This window comes from Tachyglossus aculeatus, unplaced genomic scaffold (assembly GCF_015852505.1).
Source record: "Tachyglossus aculeatus isolate mTacAcu1 unplaced genomic scaffold, mTacAcu1.pri scaffold_272_arrow_ctg1, whole genome shotgun sequence".
NCBI classification, from domain to species: Eukaryota; Metazoa; Chordata; class Mammalia; order Monotremata; family Tachyglossidae; genus Tachyglossus; species Tachyglossus aculeatus.
The window spans coordinates 1-16,259 of NW_024044987.1; the positions used below are offsets into that span (position 1 = coordinate 1).

The following is a 16,259-nucleotide window of genomic DNA, read 5'->3' on the forward strand; positions in this document are numbered from 1 at the left end:
TGCCTGTCTCTGAGTATTTCTGTGCAAGCAATCCGCAAAGTTGGCTTTGGGGTGTATCATCATCATCATCATCAATCGTATTTATTGAGCGCTTACTATGTGCAGAGCACTGTACTAAGCGCTTGGGAAGTACAAATTGGCAACATATAGAGACAGTCCCTACCCAAAAGTGGGCTCACAGTCTAAAAGGGGGAGACAGAGAACAAACCAAACATACTAACAAAATAAAATAAATAGAATAGATATGTACAAATAAAATAAATAAATAAATAAATAGAGTAATAAATATGTACAAACATATATACATATATACAGGTGCTGTGGGGAAGGGAATGAGGTAAGATGGGGGAGATGGAGAGAGGGACGAGGGGGAGAGGAAGGAAGGGGCTCAGTCTGGGAAGGCCTCCTGGAGGAGGTGAGCTCTCAGCAGGGCCTTGAAGGGAGGAAGAGAAGAGAGGGTTACAACAGGCTTAGCATGACTCAATCTTCCTGAATCTACCTTTGTACATCACTCTTATGTGTTCTTGTAGAGGATCTCTCTGCAAATGGTCTAGTGCTAAATTTAGAATATAAAAGATCTAACCCTCCTTTCATGTGGAGTCCTCTATGGGCTGAAGATTGTGTATCATTGAGCAAGCCAAGCCATGTAAACTTTGGTGAATGAGCCCCTGGAAACACTGCAGAGAACAAACCGCTGATGTGTTCTGTTACTCTGGCTGGGGTGATAATGACTTTCTGTCAGGGGCTATTGCAAATCAAATTTCACAAGAGGATGGGAAACCCTCAAGGGAAAAGGAGATAGGTTGGTGGGATGGCAGAGCTCTGATATTTCAGCCTATGAAGGGCAGATGTCACTGAATCCCAAGCCCTGTGCTAGGCGATGTGGAGAAGCCTACGTAAAAAACAAGGCATGGAGTTTGCAGTCAGGTGGAAGTTAAAGCATTTGTGTTGCTTATCACCGGGAATTTATGCATCCAAAAATTTCTGAGTGCCTACTGAGTGTGCAGAACATTGAACTAAGAACATTTGGGAGATGTCAACAAAAATAAAAGACACAGTCCCTGCTTTCAAGGAGCTTACAGTCTAATGGGAACTGGAAGCATATCTCTTCATCTCTGACTGCTCTCCTTCTTTGTAATCTCTCATTTCGTCCTGTCTTCAAGGACATCTCTACTTCCATGTCCCTTGCCAGTACCTCGAACTTAACATGTCCAAAATGGAACTCCTCATCTTCCCATCTGAACCCTGTCTTCCCCCGTCTTTCTGATCTGTAGACAACATCACTAACCTCCCTTTCTCAAGACCCCACATCCTTGGCTTGATCTTCGACTCCTCTCTCTCGTTCAATCCACATATTCAACCTATCACCAAATCCTGTCAGTTTTACTTTCACAACATTGCTAAATTCCACCTGTTCCACTGCAAAGAAACCACTACTATGCTGATTCAAGCACTTAACATACCCTGCCTTGACTACCTCATCCTTGACTGGAGTGGGAAGAGACAGGAGGCAGGGAGGTCAGCGAGGTAACTGATGAGGTGTATGGGAGTTGGAGGGCGATCCTCAGACAGGTCAAAAAAGACCTCACACACTGCAGTCACCAGGGGAGCTCTGGCAGGTAGTCAGCCTGATTTGACTGCCAGATCATATTGCCTGAGGCTGCAGTGATAACTACTGGCCTTCAAAGGATGCTATGTGGACCACTGGCCGATTCTTCCTCTCCAGAGAAGGGTCCCAGATCTGGACTGTTCCTCAGCCCACACAGCAGGGGGTTGGGGCATTCTTGGGAGGAGAGCCAGCCTGGGTGACACCTTCACTGAGAGAGAGAAAGAGCTGTCCAGGGGGACTGACAACATCCTGGCCCCCAGCGGGGCTTTGGCTCCAGTAGGGGAGGAGGAGGATTCTGTCCCCAGCGAAATTTCATCACTCTCCACCAGTCAGCAAAGGTCTGGGACATCTCCCTCGACAGAGCCCAGAGGGGCCAGGGACTAGGCACAGAGTGTTTGCCTTTAACAAGGAGCTCAGGGAGCTGCAGGCCAGGGGTTCCAGCCTCCTAGAGATGCCTGCAAATAAATACTCTCCCAGCCGCACTGCTCCTATGGATGAGAATGCAGCATTTTTGCCCGGTGCCCAGCAGCCCCCGATTACGCATCCCCACTCAGCCACATCAATTGTTCCAGGTTGACTATTGTCCCAAGACAAGTTCCTCGTACTGACCTCTGTTCCATATGTCCTTGCAGTGCCCACTGACATAAAGTTTGTACTTTAGTAGTACAGCAGAGACAGACTTTGAATTCAGTCTGCAACTGGAAAAGTAATTTCCCTTCCTCCAAACCCTACACCCAAAGTTCTCTGGCCTTCGCCAAGCATTTTCTGATCTTTGTACATCATTCACGGGTTTGACAGGGAAGTGTGTCCAGGCTTAGTCAGAAGGTTCAGGAATCTCAAATTTCCTTACTTGTTGCAATCACTCAATCAGTGGTATTTACTGAGGGCTCACTGTGTGTAGAGCACTGTATGAGGCACTTGGGAGAGTACAATACAATGGAATTGCTAGGCATATTCCCAGCCCACAAGGAACTTACAGACTAGAGGAGAAGATAAGGGAAGTGGCAGAGTATAAGGTATATACGCTTATACAGAGGGTCAGTGATATGGAGGTGGAGTGAAAATGAACGTGCTTAAGAGTACAGACCCAAGTGTATAGGGGAAATGAGGCTTAGTCAGGGAAGGCCTCCTGGAAGAGATGTGATTTTATTAAGGCTGTGAAGGTGGGGAGAGTGATGCTCTATCAGACATGAAGGGGTGGGAGTCCCAAACCACAGGGAGGAGGTGGGTGAGAGGTTGCGTGGTGAGATAGATGAGATCAAGGTACAGAGAGTAGATTGGTGTTAGAGGAGCCAAGTGTGCGGGCTGGGTTACAGTATGTGTTCAGTCCAGCATTAGTTATGGTCTAAAATACTGAAGGAGCCCAAATTTTTGTGTTAATTTGTTTGTCTACAAGTGTCCCATTCCTGTGAGTTTTCAGTGTGTGCTATCTAGCTTATTTGGTGAATGAAGGTGGAGTATACCAGTGTGTGGTATTTGAATTCTGATGGTCACTTTATAGGTCTACTTTCCACAGGGGCAGGAGAAAAAGGGAGAGGTAATGTGAAAGGGTGATACAAAATCATATAGAGGTCAGGAGAGTTTGCTGGATAAATGAGTGGGATCACTCATGGTTTCCTGTGACCAAGCCTGGGGCCCTGATCCTGGATGAGAGCAGTTTAAGAAGTAAAATAACTGGAGGGGCAGAGAATTCTCCTCTTTAAGCCTCCTCCTATTTCTCTCCCCTCCACGCCGAGCAGAGAAATGCTGTCTTTTCCAGGAACCCTGAAATGCCTTTGCTGTTGGAGTGAGGGCTAAAGAAACAAGGATCACTAAGCCTAGAAAGGAGACGGCAACTGAATCATCTGTGAAGGGCAGAGTGTGGCTGTCATTTATCTTTACTGAAGCAATCGCACATACAGTGGTGGGCTTTGGGAAAGATAAGGGACTGAGGATAGAGATATGAAAAGCCTTCTAAGAGGCTCATCTTCTTCTTCAAAGGCCGTTGACTTGTTTCTGACCCATAGCGACTCCATGAACACACATGACACATCTTCTGTCCTAGGGTCATTCTGCCTATCTTTACCACCGCCTTCTTCTATGTAGTAAAAGCTTGAGTCTCTGCTGTTGTCTTTGATCAACGGTTTGATCACTAGACCATCCACCTTTAACTCTTTCCCACGCTGCTGTTGCCCAGCACAAGTAAATTGGCTTTGTCTGATGCTTTGACTTAGACCTCTCCATTATGGGTAGGCCTATAAGGTATAGCTCCGAGCTTCATCAGCTTATGCAAACTCTCCTGCTACAATAAGGTGTCAATTCATAGGTTCAAGGAAGTCAATAATTTCCCATTTTGGGTAGCCCAGCCAGGGAAATGTCCCGAGACAGGACCAAGAGAGTCCTAGAATTCACCTCCAAATAAGAATAATACTTGAGATATTTGTTAAATGCTTACTATGTGCCAAATGCAGGGATAGATATAACACAATCAGACCTGACACAGTCCCTGTCCCAGTAAGGGCTCACAGCCTAAGGAGTTGGGGGAACAGATATAATTGATGCCCAGATAAATTAATTGATTTTCTCAAGGTCACACGTAGCAGGCAAGTGGTAGAGCTTGGATTAGAACCCAGGTCTTCTGACTCCAAGGCCTGTGTACTTTCAATTAGGTTACTCTGCTTCTCCTTATCCTCAGTGCCCGAGAGCTCCAATAACTGGGAGCCAGTTTGTTTGAACCATGATGTAATTACTCCATCACGCCTTTCTCCTGCCATATCTCCCCAGCAGATCCTCCAGGTCTATGCTGAGGGGAAACCAAACCAGCGTCTCGGAATTCCTCCTCCTGGGACTCTCCGACCGGGCAGAGCAGCAGCAGCTCCTCTCCGTGCTCTTCCTCTGGATGTACCTGCTTGGGGTCCTGGGAAGCCTGTTCATCATCCTGGCCATCGGCTCTGACCCACACCTGCACACCCCCATGTACTTCTTCCTCTCCAACCTCTCCCTGGTCGATGTCTGCGTCCTGTCCACCACGGTCCCCAAGGTGCTGGCCAATGTTCAGACCAACAACAAATCCATTTCCTACACTGGCTGCCTGGCACAAATGTATTTTTTCATCCTGTTTATAAGTCTGGACAATTTTCTCCTCACAGGAATGGCTTACGACCGTTACATGGCCATATGCCACCCTCTCCACTACACCACCATCATAAGCCCACGACTCTGTGCCCAGATGATTGTCGTGTCCTGGATCGTCAGTAGTCTTGATGCCCTCTTAAATATTTTAATGGTGGTTCGATTATCCTTTTGTGCAGGAAATGAAATCCATCACTTTTTCTGTGATCTTAACCAGGTCCTAAAGCTTTCCTGTACTGATACCTTCTTTAATGAAGTCTTGGTGTATGTAATCTTAGTAGCTCTTGGTGTTGTTCCCCTCACAGGTCTTCTTTTCTCTTACAGTCATATCATCTCTACCGTACTGAAAATCCCATCTGCCGGGGGAAGATATAAAGTTTTCTCCACCTGTGGCTCTCACCTGTCTGTGGTCTCCTTGTTCTATGGCACTGGTTTTGGGGTCTACTTCAGCCCCAGATCTACCCAAGCATCCCGGCAGGGCTCGATAGCATCTGTGATGTACATGGTGGTCACCCCCATGCTGAATCCCTTCATCTACAGCCTGAGGAACAAGGACATGAAACGGGCCCTGAGGAATGTGTTCTGCAGGAAAACTCTTCTCATGAAGTCAGTGACCTCTCCCCAGCTCCGGCCAAAGCCTTATTGAAGGCATATCTCCTTCAAGTGGCCTTCCCAGACTAAGCCCCACTTCTCCTCTTCTCACAGTCCCTTGTGTGTCACCCTTTGTTCTTCCCCCTCCCAGCCCTATGGCACAGGGGTTCTTATTCATAATTTCATGTATTTGTATTGATGTCTGCCTCCCCCACACTAGACTGTGAGCCTGTTGTGGGCTGGGAATGTGACTGTTTATTGCTGTATTGTACTCTCCCAATCGCTTAGTATAGTGCTCTGCACACGGTAAGTGCTCAATGTACATGCCTGAATAAATGAATGAATTTGCAGGATCACATCTTCTGTAATAGGAGGCTACGTTCAGGAGACTGTTGAGTTGTTGTTGCCACAGCTTCCGGATTTCCTTCTTGACTGTGATGAGGTTGGGGCCATCTTCCCTTCTCAGGGGTGTTGGAATGGCATCTTCAAAGCCACATAACATCTTTAACAATATGAAGTACTGGGACTGTTGAGGTCTGGAGTGCAGGTGCTGCCCAATCGGCGGAGAATGGCACATTGCTAGACCTGCATGCCCCTCCCTGCAGCCGAGCCAACTATGATTGTGCTATCAGGGTCAGTCTCTAAGGTGCCGGGGCAGGCAGGGCTCCAGCAGGAGCAGCTCCTAAGCTGCTGAGGGTTGGCCTTGTGCCCACAGGTTGCCCAAGATAGGGTGTTCCTCCCTGCCCCTCCTGCTTGATAGGCTCCCTTGGTGGTGGGGGGCAATTATGACACAAGAATTATTTCCATTCCAGAAGTCCCAGCTGCTCAGCCAACTCCTCCCCACTACCACATGGGGCCTGGAAGCAGAGGCTGGGCTCTGTCAGTGGCTGGGAAAAGGAAGACCTGGAGAGAGAATGGAGTAGGGAGTTGCAGGCAAGGGTCTGATTGCTAATTTCCACTGCCCTGCTGCTCAAACTTCCACCTCTCTCCCTGTATACACAAACTCTCAGACTCTCTCTCTCTTGCTCACTCACTGTCCTCTCTCTCCTTCATTGAGAGTAGTTCTCTCACCACCTGCACAACCAGCCAGAGGAGTTCCTTCACTCTGGGGATGCAGCTGGTGGCTTCCCCCTCAAAAAAAGAAAGAAAGAGCTTAATAGACCAGCTAAAGTATGTGCATTTCATTCAGGCAATCAATCGTATTTATTGAGTGCTTACTGTGTGCAGATCAACGTACAAAGCGTTTGGCAGAGTACAACGTAACACAGTCGGTAGATATGTTCCCTGACCACAGTGAGCTCACAGTCTAGACAGACATGAATTTAAATAAATGAATTAAATTACAGATATGTACATAAGTGCCATGGGACTGAGGAAGGGGTGAATAAAGGGTGCAAATCCTAGTGCAAGGGTGACATGGAAGGGAGTGGGAGAGGAGGAAATGAGGGCTTGGTCAGGGAATGCCTCTTAAGGGAGATGTACTTTCAGTATGGCTTTAAAAGTGGATGGATGTTGGATTCTTTCTAACTCATTAGGTCTGCACAGCCTCCTTGCTGTTCCCCACCTTCTGATTCCTGCTAAAATCCTCATTCCCTTTCAGCCCCCAACAAGGAAACATTGTTTCCTAGGCTTTGTTCTCACTTTCCAAGTGCATTGACCTTTTGTAGGGCAATGACTGATTCACTCAAGCTACTGCTAATGGCTCCTCCACCTTGGGGTAGTATGTAGCTGTTCTCTTTGAATATTGCTACGTGTTAATAGTACTACAGTATTGGTGTGTGGGATTTGGATTTGACAGGATACTGCTACAATATACTACCATAGAATTAGTGGATGAATATGTTCCCTGCCCATAACTATCTTACAGTCTAGAGACTGTTCAGAGCACTGTACTAAATGCTTAGAAGAGTCCAATGCAATGGAGTTGATAGACACATTCCCTGCTCACAAGGAACTTACAGTCTAGAGGAGGAACCAGGCAATGAAATAAATTGCAGAGAGGGGAAATTGTGGAGTGTAAGGATATGTACACAAGTGCTCTATATTGATGCCTGCTTACTTGTTTTGATCTGTATATATCTATAATTCTATTTATTGATATTGATGCCTGTTTACTTGCTTTGATGTCTGTCTCCCCCCTTCTAGACTGTAATCGCGGTGTGGGCGGTGATTGTCTCTCTTTATTGCTGAATTGTACTTTCCAAGAGCTTAGTACAGTGCTCTGCAGACAGTTAGTGCTCAATAAATACGATTGAATGAATGAAGTACTGTGGGGCTGAGGGTGGGGTGACTCTCAAGTGCTTAGAGGTTGTGGTGACTATTAAGTTCTTAGTTGATACAGAGCCAAGTGCATAGGCGATGCAGAGGGGAGGGTGAGTAGGAGAAATGAGGGCTTAGGAAAGGCCTCTTGGAGGAGTTGGGATAGGGAAATCAGCTAGTGGGGAACCTTGAAGACCCAAACCCGATATCCCTCATTATTTCATCTTCCCTTCCCTTCATCTGGACCAAATAATAATAATAATAATAATAATAATAATAATAATAATAATAATAATAATAATAATAACAATAAAACTGTGGTGTTTAAGTGCTTACTATGTGTCAGACACCGTACTAAGAGCTAGGGTAGATATAAGGTAATTGGGTTGGACACAATCCCTGTCCCACATAGGGCTCACAGTCTTACAGGCTCACAGACCTGGCTCAGTTACCCAGCGGTCACACACCTGGATTGGCCTCAGAGCCTTTATTGCAAGGAGTGGAGTTTTTATGATTTTATCTACCTAATTTTGACCTCTTTTAACCTGCCACCTACTCTGGGGAGGAGCCGCACACCCTACAGCACCAGGGGGTGGACTGACGCCTCCGCTGTGCAGCATGGAGCTCCCTGACATCAGGGCTCTGTGGACCTTCTAGGGTTACCCCAAGAGTGGGCAGTCCCCGCCCTCCCCCAGCCCTGGGGAGAAACTGAACTTCTTATCATAAATGTTGAGAAAGTTGGGGACCCTGTTTCCAAGAGATTTCAACACCTTTCACTGAGGTCTTAATTAAGTCTGAAATGTCTCCATCAGCAGAGTCTGTGGGTTTGTCTCTAACAAGGAGCTTGGGGAGCCACAGGCAGGAGGTCCCAGGGGCCCAGAGACTCAAGCAAATAATCCTGCCATGAGCCACACTCCCACCCACACTGATCCCTGTGGGTGAGGACGCAGTGCTCCTGCCCAGAGCCCTTTAGCCCCATGACCCTGGTCCCCCTTCATGCTCAGGCTGCTGTTCAGAGGAGGCGATGGACAGAGCCCCAGACCAGCACTGACCTTCTGGGTTAGAACTGTCCACCGGGAAACTGAACACCCAACAGGATCTAATAGCCCTAGGGTAAGTTCTCCATAACAAACTTTACCACAGGTTTGTCTCATTTGGGGTGTCCTCTGATTAGAATTTGCTTTACAGAAATTGGATAGATGATCATCAAAATGTACATTCCTGACCCCCAGGGAGACCCCAAGACAGTTTGTTACAAGTAAGACAAGCTGCTATTTTGTTTCCCCTCACTTTCCAGAGCATTCAGCTCTTCCCAATACCTATGCTGAATGAACAGATGTGTGAGTTTTCACTCAAGGGAGAAGCAGATTTTGAGATGCATCATGGTCTAGTGGATAGAGCCCAGACCTGGGTGTCAAAAGGACTTGGGTTCTAAACCCGGGCGTACCACTTGCCTGCTCTGTGACTTTGGGCAAGTCACTACACTTCTCTGGGCCTCAGTTACCTCATCTGTAAAAATGGGGATTAAGACCGTGAGCCCCATGTGGGACGTAGACTGTGTCCAACCTGATTAGCTTGTATCTATCCCAGCACTTAGTACAGTGCCTGGCACATAATAGATGCTTAACAAATACCACAAAAAAACCTTCATCAGTCATGGGGGCAGAGAAAGTTGGGATGCTTCCAAGGGTAGGTGGAGGGTTTAGGAAACTCCCCTTTCCTTCCCTAGTGTAGAATGGTCTTGGCTCCATCTGGGGCCAGAACCTCCATCAGAAGTGGTCCTTAGGCCGGGACAACTCTAAGCGAGTGACAACTGCAAGGGCAGAAACAGGGATGCTGGCCAACACCATGAGATTCCCAGATGAGGTTTGAGAGACAAGGCCTGGACCATAGGGCCACAGGATCAATGCCCAGGGGCAAGGGGAGATTTTTTAATAAAGGGGGATGGGTGTCCAGGATGAAATGAGTGGAGCGATGTGTGTGTATGTGTGTGTGTTTGTGTGTGTGTTGCGTGGCAGGGGTGTCATTAGAGAGTAAGAAATACAGTTCTGGAATGGCTTTGTAATCCCTAGTCTCAGTTTCTAATGAAGGTGCAGCTAGGCCGACAGAGGTGGTGGCCTCATTCTCTGGCTCAGAGAATTCAATCTTAGTCAGTCAAGTCTCTGATTCATTCATTCATTTAATCACATTTGTTGAGTACTTACTGTGTGCAGAGCACTGTACTAAGTGCTTGGAAAGTACAGTTTGGCAACAAATAGAGACAATCCCTATGCAACAACGGGCTCACAGTCTAGAATGGGGGAGACAGACAACAAAACAAAACAAAACAAGTAGACAGGCACCTCTGATCTCTGGGTGAGTTTGGGAAACCAAAGGGGAACCAAGGGAAAGGCTGACGGGCTAAACTGGATTAACTGTTTAGAGTGTGTGAGGCAGGATACTAAATGCTTTGATGCTGATTTAGACATGGCTGCTGCCCTATGGGGGCACACAATCTAATGGGGCAGGGGAGCACAGACATGCAGGGGAAAATGAACTCAGAACAACTGAGCAGAAAAGAATCAACAATAGCACAAGATAATATTCCATCTATCATCTCCTCACTGTTCCAGTCACAGCTGCCCTGGTACAACCATCACAGTCCCCTCTTGAGGTGTGTGTGTGTGTGTGTGTGTGTGTGTGTGTGCTCTTCAGTTTATCTCAGCTGGTAGACTTTAATCAATCAATCAATTATTGAGTGTTTCTTCTGTGCAGAGTAATGTATTAAGCTCTTAAGAGAGTACAATAGAGTTAGTGGACATAATCCCTGTCCTCAAGGAGCTTACAGTCTAGCAGGGGAGACGGACATTAAAACAAATCACAGGTCGGGGAAGCATAAGTATAAAGATCTGAACAAGGTTAGACTAGCTGGAGGAGAATTACTGTCAGACTCCAGGAAAGGTTCTGCAGGGGAGCTAGATGTCAAACAGGATAATTTTGGGATAGGGCTTTGTGGGTGGTTGCTTTATATTCAGTGTGCTGTCACTTAGCAGGAGCAATGGTATTTACTGAGCACAAGCTGGGTGCAATGCTGCACTCTACTAAGTGCTTGGGAAAGTACAACAGAAGCACTAGGCCAGTTCGGAGGCCACAGGTCACCTGCTTAGAAGAGATGAGTCATTATGGCTTGAAGTAAGTTGATGGTAATACATACACAACAGACATACCTTTTTTCACTATTCTCATTTTGATTTTCATTCATGTTGACCAGGAGGTTAACTGTTTGCACTAGATTTTTTGGCAAAGAAATAAGTGGGGAAAACCCCCCATTAAAATTGTAGTTGTGAGGTTGGGAGAGTGTTACTGTAGGGGATCCTTTCTCTTTTGTTATCTGCCCTGATTTCCACGTTTTCTAGGGTGCCCATTCGTCTTTGGGTCTCTATAGAGTTTTCCTTTACCCCATTTGAAATCTTAATTTTTCTCTTTGTCCTTAAAGTGCATCGGTAGAGTTTATTCCTGAAGTTAGCCAATTGGCTTTCCAGCAGGTTCTAACAGTGAGCTAAATGGGCTAATATTTCCAGTTATAAATTCACAAGAGTATCTTAGGCTTCTTTCCTAATGGGGAAATAGCAGGTGACATTTAATAAGCCCAACACAAGGGCCCAGCAAAGTTGGAAAATGAGACTGAAAAGAAACCAGGTCAGGGAGTTTTGCCACCAGATGAAGGACTCAGGAGTCGTTCTGCTCCTTTTTACCACCTAGTAACCACCAAGGGATGGGAGGGAGGAAGAAGAAGAAGAAGAAGAAGAAGAAAGAAATGTAACTGCTCCATCCCCCTAATCCCCTGCCACATCTCCCCCAGCAGATCCTCTGGCTCTATGGAGAGGGGAAACCAAACCAGCATATCAGAATTCCTCCTCCTGGGACTGTCTGTCCGGGCAGAGCAGTGACAGCTTCTCTTTGTGCTGTTCCTCTGGATGTACCTGCTTGGGGTCTTGGGGAGCCTGCTCATCATCCTGGCCATTGCCTCCGACCGGCACCTGCACACCCCCATGTACTTCTTCCTCACCAACCTCTCCCTGGCTGATGTCTGCTTTCTGTCCACCACGGTCCCCAAGATGCTGATCAACGTCCAGACCCAGGATAAATCCATATCCTATGCTGGCTGCTTGGCACAGATGTATTGTTTTATGCTGTTTTCATGTCTGGAAAGTTTTCTCCTCACTGGGTTGGCTTTTGACCGCTACGTGGCCATATGCCACCCCCTCCACTACACCTCAATCATGAGCCCACAGCTCTGTGCCTGGACAATTGTGGTGTCCTGGAGCATCGGTAGCCTTGATGCCCTCTTACATACCCTAATGGTGGTTCGATTATCATTCTGCGCAGGAAACGAAATCCATCACTTTTTCTGTGAACTTAGCCAGCTTCTGAAGCTTTCCTGTACTGACACCCTCTTCAATGAAGTCTTGGTGTATGTAGTCTTAGTAGCTTTGGGTGTTGTTCCCCTCACAGGTCTCCTTTTCTCTTACAGTTGCATCATCTCTACCATTTTGAGAATCCCATCTCCTGGGGGAAGATATAAAGTTTTCTCCACCTGTGGCTCTCACCTGTCTGTAGTCTCTTTGTACTATGGCACTGGCCTTGGGATTTATTTCAGTCAAATATCTTCCACCCAAACATCTGGGATGGGCTCGGTAGCATCTGTGATGTTTACAGTGGTCAGCCCCATGCTGAATCCATTTATCTACAGCCTGAGGAACAAGGCCATGAAAGAGGCCCTGAGTAATGTGTTCAGCTGGAAAAGCCTCCCCAAGATACTGTGAGCCCTTCCCCCTTATCCTCAGAAGGTGGAAGGATGTGGTGGATTCGCTTGTATCTGCTAATCATCTGCTTAGGTTACCTGTTGACCTCCAGGGGGGCACCCAAATTCCTAGAGTGGGTTATAGGCGATTTCCATGGATTCAAGCCATCAGCGATTTCCATGGATTCAAGCCATCATTATCATCATCATCATCATCGGTGTTTATTGAGCATTTACTGCGTGTAGAGCACTGTACTAAGTGCTTAATACAGAGTCTAGTACTCTCCTGAGTCAAAGGGGACTCATGGAACTATTCATACAGCTTAGCAGAATACGTCTGAATACGTCTGAGCTAAAGGATCAGACACGACTAGACAGCGTAAGACAACAGCAGCAACAAAGTGTGCTCAGGTGTATTCAGACACACAATTGAGACTTTGGTGTGCCCCCTGAATTTCTCCTGTATCTCTTGTGCTGCAGAGATCCTATGAATAGATCTACATTTACTGGCCGCGATTTCGAGATTTGGCAACATGAATGATGTCCACATGCTGCATGTGGCACTAAATATGAAAGCGGTTGGGAGAGTGTATTTGTATGTAGTTGGGGGTGGTGGCCAATCTAAGAGAGAGGGTTCTGGTTGATAGGTGGCATAGCTTGAAGAGGAGGAAACAAAATGTAATATCCTTTATTTTCCTCTGCCTATCTACAGTGCCCTCTTTTCTGGGCATTCAGTATAATGGAACATTTACTGTCTCTTGTACCTATTTCTGTTTGAGTCTGTTTTGGCATGAAGAGATGTCCCTCAAATAAGTTTATAAAGGTCCCCCTAAGTGTTCCTTAAGTGTTAAGTGCTTAGTACAGTGCTTTGCACACAGTGAGTGCTCAATAAATACAATTGAATGAATGAATGAATGTTCCCTGGCTAATGGCCCTTCTGATTGAATTACTGGGTTAGAGCACTGCCCTGTGGCTTACTCTACCTGCATGGGGCAGCACCATGGGAAGAACGGGCACCTGAAGTGCTGGGCAGGCAGGCAACTCGTCTTCATCTCCATAGAGGGGTCACAGACAAAGGCTTTACTGCTACCTGTGGTTCTGGGGAAAACCGTGAATTCACGAGAGGGGAGCCATCCACAGAATCAACCTGACTGAGAAGCAGTAATACAGGCAGTCCTATATTATGGTTTTGAGCAAGAACAAATAGTAGCAATTACATTTCTAAAATTTGCACCCTGTTTCAGATTTACAACACTTGTGTTCTTTGACTTCCTTAAACTATCCTCTTCTGGGCACTAGTTTCAGGGGCGCAAGTAATCACCATGGAGGGTCGAGGTGACCACATTACTTTCAATGAGGTTGTCAACATCCATATTATACAACCTCTCTGACTCAATCAATCAATCAACCAATCAGTCTATGAATTGAGCACTTATTGTGTGCAGAGCATGGTACTAAGCACTTGGGAAAGTACAATGGAGTTGGTAGACATGCTCCCTGTACTCTAGAAGCTTACAATCTAGTGGAGGAATTTACAATCTGATTGATTAGAATATAAACACATTAATGTAGCTACTCTATAATTTACCAAGTATACAGTTTTGGAAAATTTTGGTAAGAAAAAGGGTATTCGACCATGGTTCAGGAGCCTATTTCCTCATTTATAACTTGCCATATGAGAAAATAGGTCCCAATTTACGATGTTTTGACTTCATGCAGTTTTCAGGAACCAGCTGTGTCATAGGTTCAAGGACTGTTTGTAACTGAATGGCATTTTAATTTTATCTGAAGTGCTTTCTCATCAATTTCTCATTTTCTCCTCAAAATGTCTATGTGAGGGAGGGAGAGGAAGTAATCATTATCCCCATTTTATAGATGAGGAAACGAAGGCCCAGAAAAGCTACGTGACTTGCCCAAGTTCACACAGCTGCCCAGGGGCTGCTTCTCTTTCCCTTTGATGATACTGTTTCTTTAATGGCTGGCTGGGCAGGGGAACTCAGGCGAATCTCCTGACCCACAGAGTGTCTTTCCCTCTACTAGAGGAGCAAAGCCATTTCCCACTTCCTTTTCCTGTCCAGACTACTGTAAGGGTTGCATACACCTACTGCTTTCACTTCCTCTCCACCAACTTTCTTGCCCCACTATCGTCAGGTTTTTGCCTCTTTTATCTCACCAAGACCACAGTCTCCATAGTCACCAGTAACCATTTCATAGCTCAGTCCAATGGGGTCTATTCTGACCTAATCTTCCTCAACTTCTTGGCTTCCTTTGCTACCAGGGACCACCCCCTCCTCTTTGGAACACTGTCTGATCTTGGTTTGGCCACCCCAGTATTCATCTGGTTCTCCTTTCTGTCTGACTGCTCCTTTTCAGTCTCATTGACTGGTTCCTCATTCACCTCTCATCCTTTAACTGTGGGTGTCTTGCCAAGGTCTGTTCTGGGTTGCCTTCTTTTCTCACTTTACACTCACCCCCTCAGGGAGCTCATCCACTCACATGGCTTCAGCTATCAGGTCTCGGCAGATGATTCCCAAATTGCTTCTCTCTATCCGCTACTCCAAGCTAACCTTCTAACTGCTTCTAAGTTCTTCTAGACTGTGAGCCCGCTGTTAGGTAGGGACCATCTCTATACGTTGTCAACTTGTACTTCCCAAGCGCTTAATACAGTGCTCTGCACACAGTAAGCGCTCAATAAATACGATTGAATGAATGAATGCTTCCCGTTCCCAACTTACCCACCTCCAGCTCACACTCTTCCTCCAGCCAAAGACTCCCTCCCTTCCCAAATTCCACCACATCTCAGTTCTGCCCGTCTTTAACTTCTTCTAAAAGCCCAAAACTCTGAGTCATATCCATCCAACAGCCTTCTCTAGTACTTATGCATTCATACCCATTCTCAACACTTATGTGTATATGTGTATTCAATAGTGCATTCAATTATTTATTCATATTTCTTCTGGTATTTCATCCTGGCATATTCATATTAATCCCTAGCTGACCTTGGTTTTCCTAATGCTTCTCCAACTTGCAAATGTTTACTAAGTCTGTCTCCCCCATTAGAGTGTAAGCTTCCTGTGGGTAGGGAGCATGTCATTTGTTTCTGTTGTACTTTCCCAAGATCTTACTACAGTGTATTGAACTTAGCAGGCACTCAGTATGTACCATTACTCCTCCTCCTCCTCCTCTTCCTCCTCGTTCTACAAGTACTACTCCTACTGTGTGATTTTATCATCTCTCACTGTGGTCAGCAATCTTCTAGATCACTCTCTCAGTAGAGCCCAGAGGGGCCAGGGCAGAGATGAGGCACTGAGTGTTTGTTTCTAACAGGGACCCGGGGGATGCATGGGCCAGCGGCCCCAGGGGCCCAGAGACTCCTGCAAATAGTCTTGCCATGAGCCCTGCTTCTGCCCACACTGCACCCATGGGTGAAGATGCAGCATTCTTGTCCTGTATCCCTCATCCCTGTTCATGCTCAGGCTGCTGCCAAGAGGAGATGAAGGAAGGCTGAGGAGCCCGACCCCTCGGGGACAGAGCTCTAGACCGGCACCGACCTTCCAGGTTAGAATTGTTTGCCAGTGAGTGGGGGGTGAGGAGAGTGTGAGGGGAGTGGAACCCTCAGTCGAATCAATTTATTTTGAGACAAGTTCTCACAGTCTGCTCCACAGAAGAATGGCAGACACAAATATCCAATTCAGATTCTTCACTCCATCAGACACCAGAAATGTCTGTATAGTTAAGGGAAAACCTTTCCCCCAATTCTACCTACTTACTTTGTGGCATAACCAAGATGAGCAGGGGGATTAAGCAATTTCCTTATGAGAATAGACCAAAAGAATTAGAACTTAAAGGTGTGAAAAGATGCATGCTGAGAAGCCACAGGATTGAAATTTACAGAATTATAAAGAG

At 46.4% G+C, this 16,259-nt stretch overlaps 1 pseudogene; it reads left to right on the forward strand.

Moving 5' to 3' along the window:
* The first annotated feature begins 4,388 nt into the window (after window positions 1–4,388).
* Window positions 4,389–12,375, forward strand: LOC119923810 (annotated as a pseudogene).
* Window positions 12,376–16,259: the final 3,884 nt, after the last annotated feature.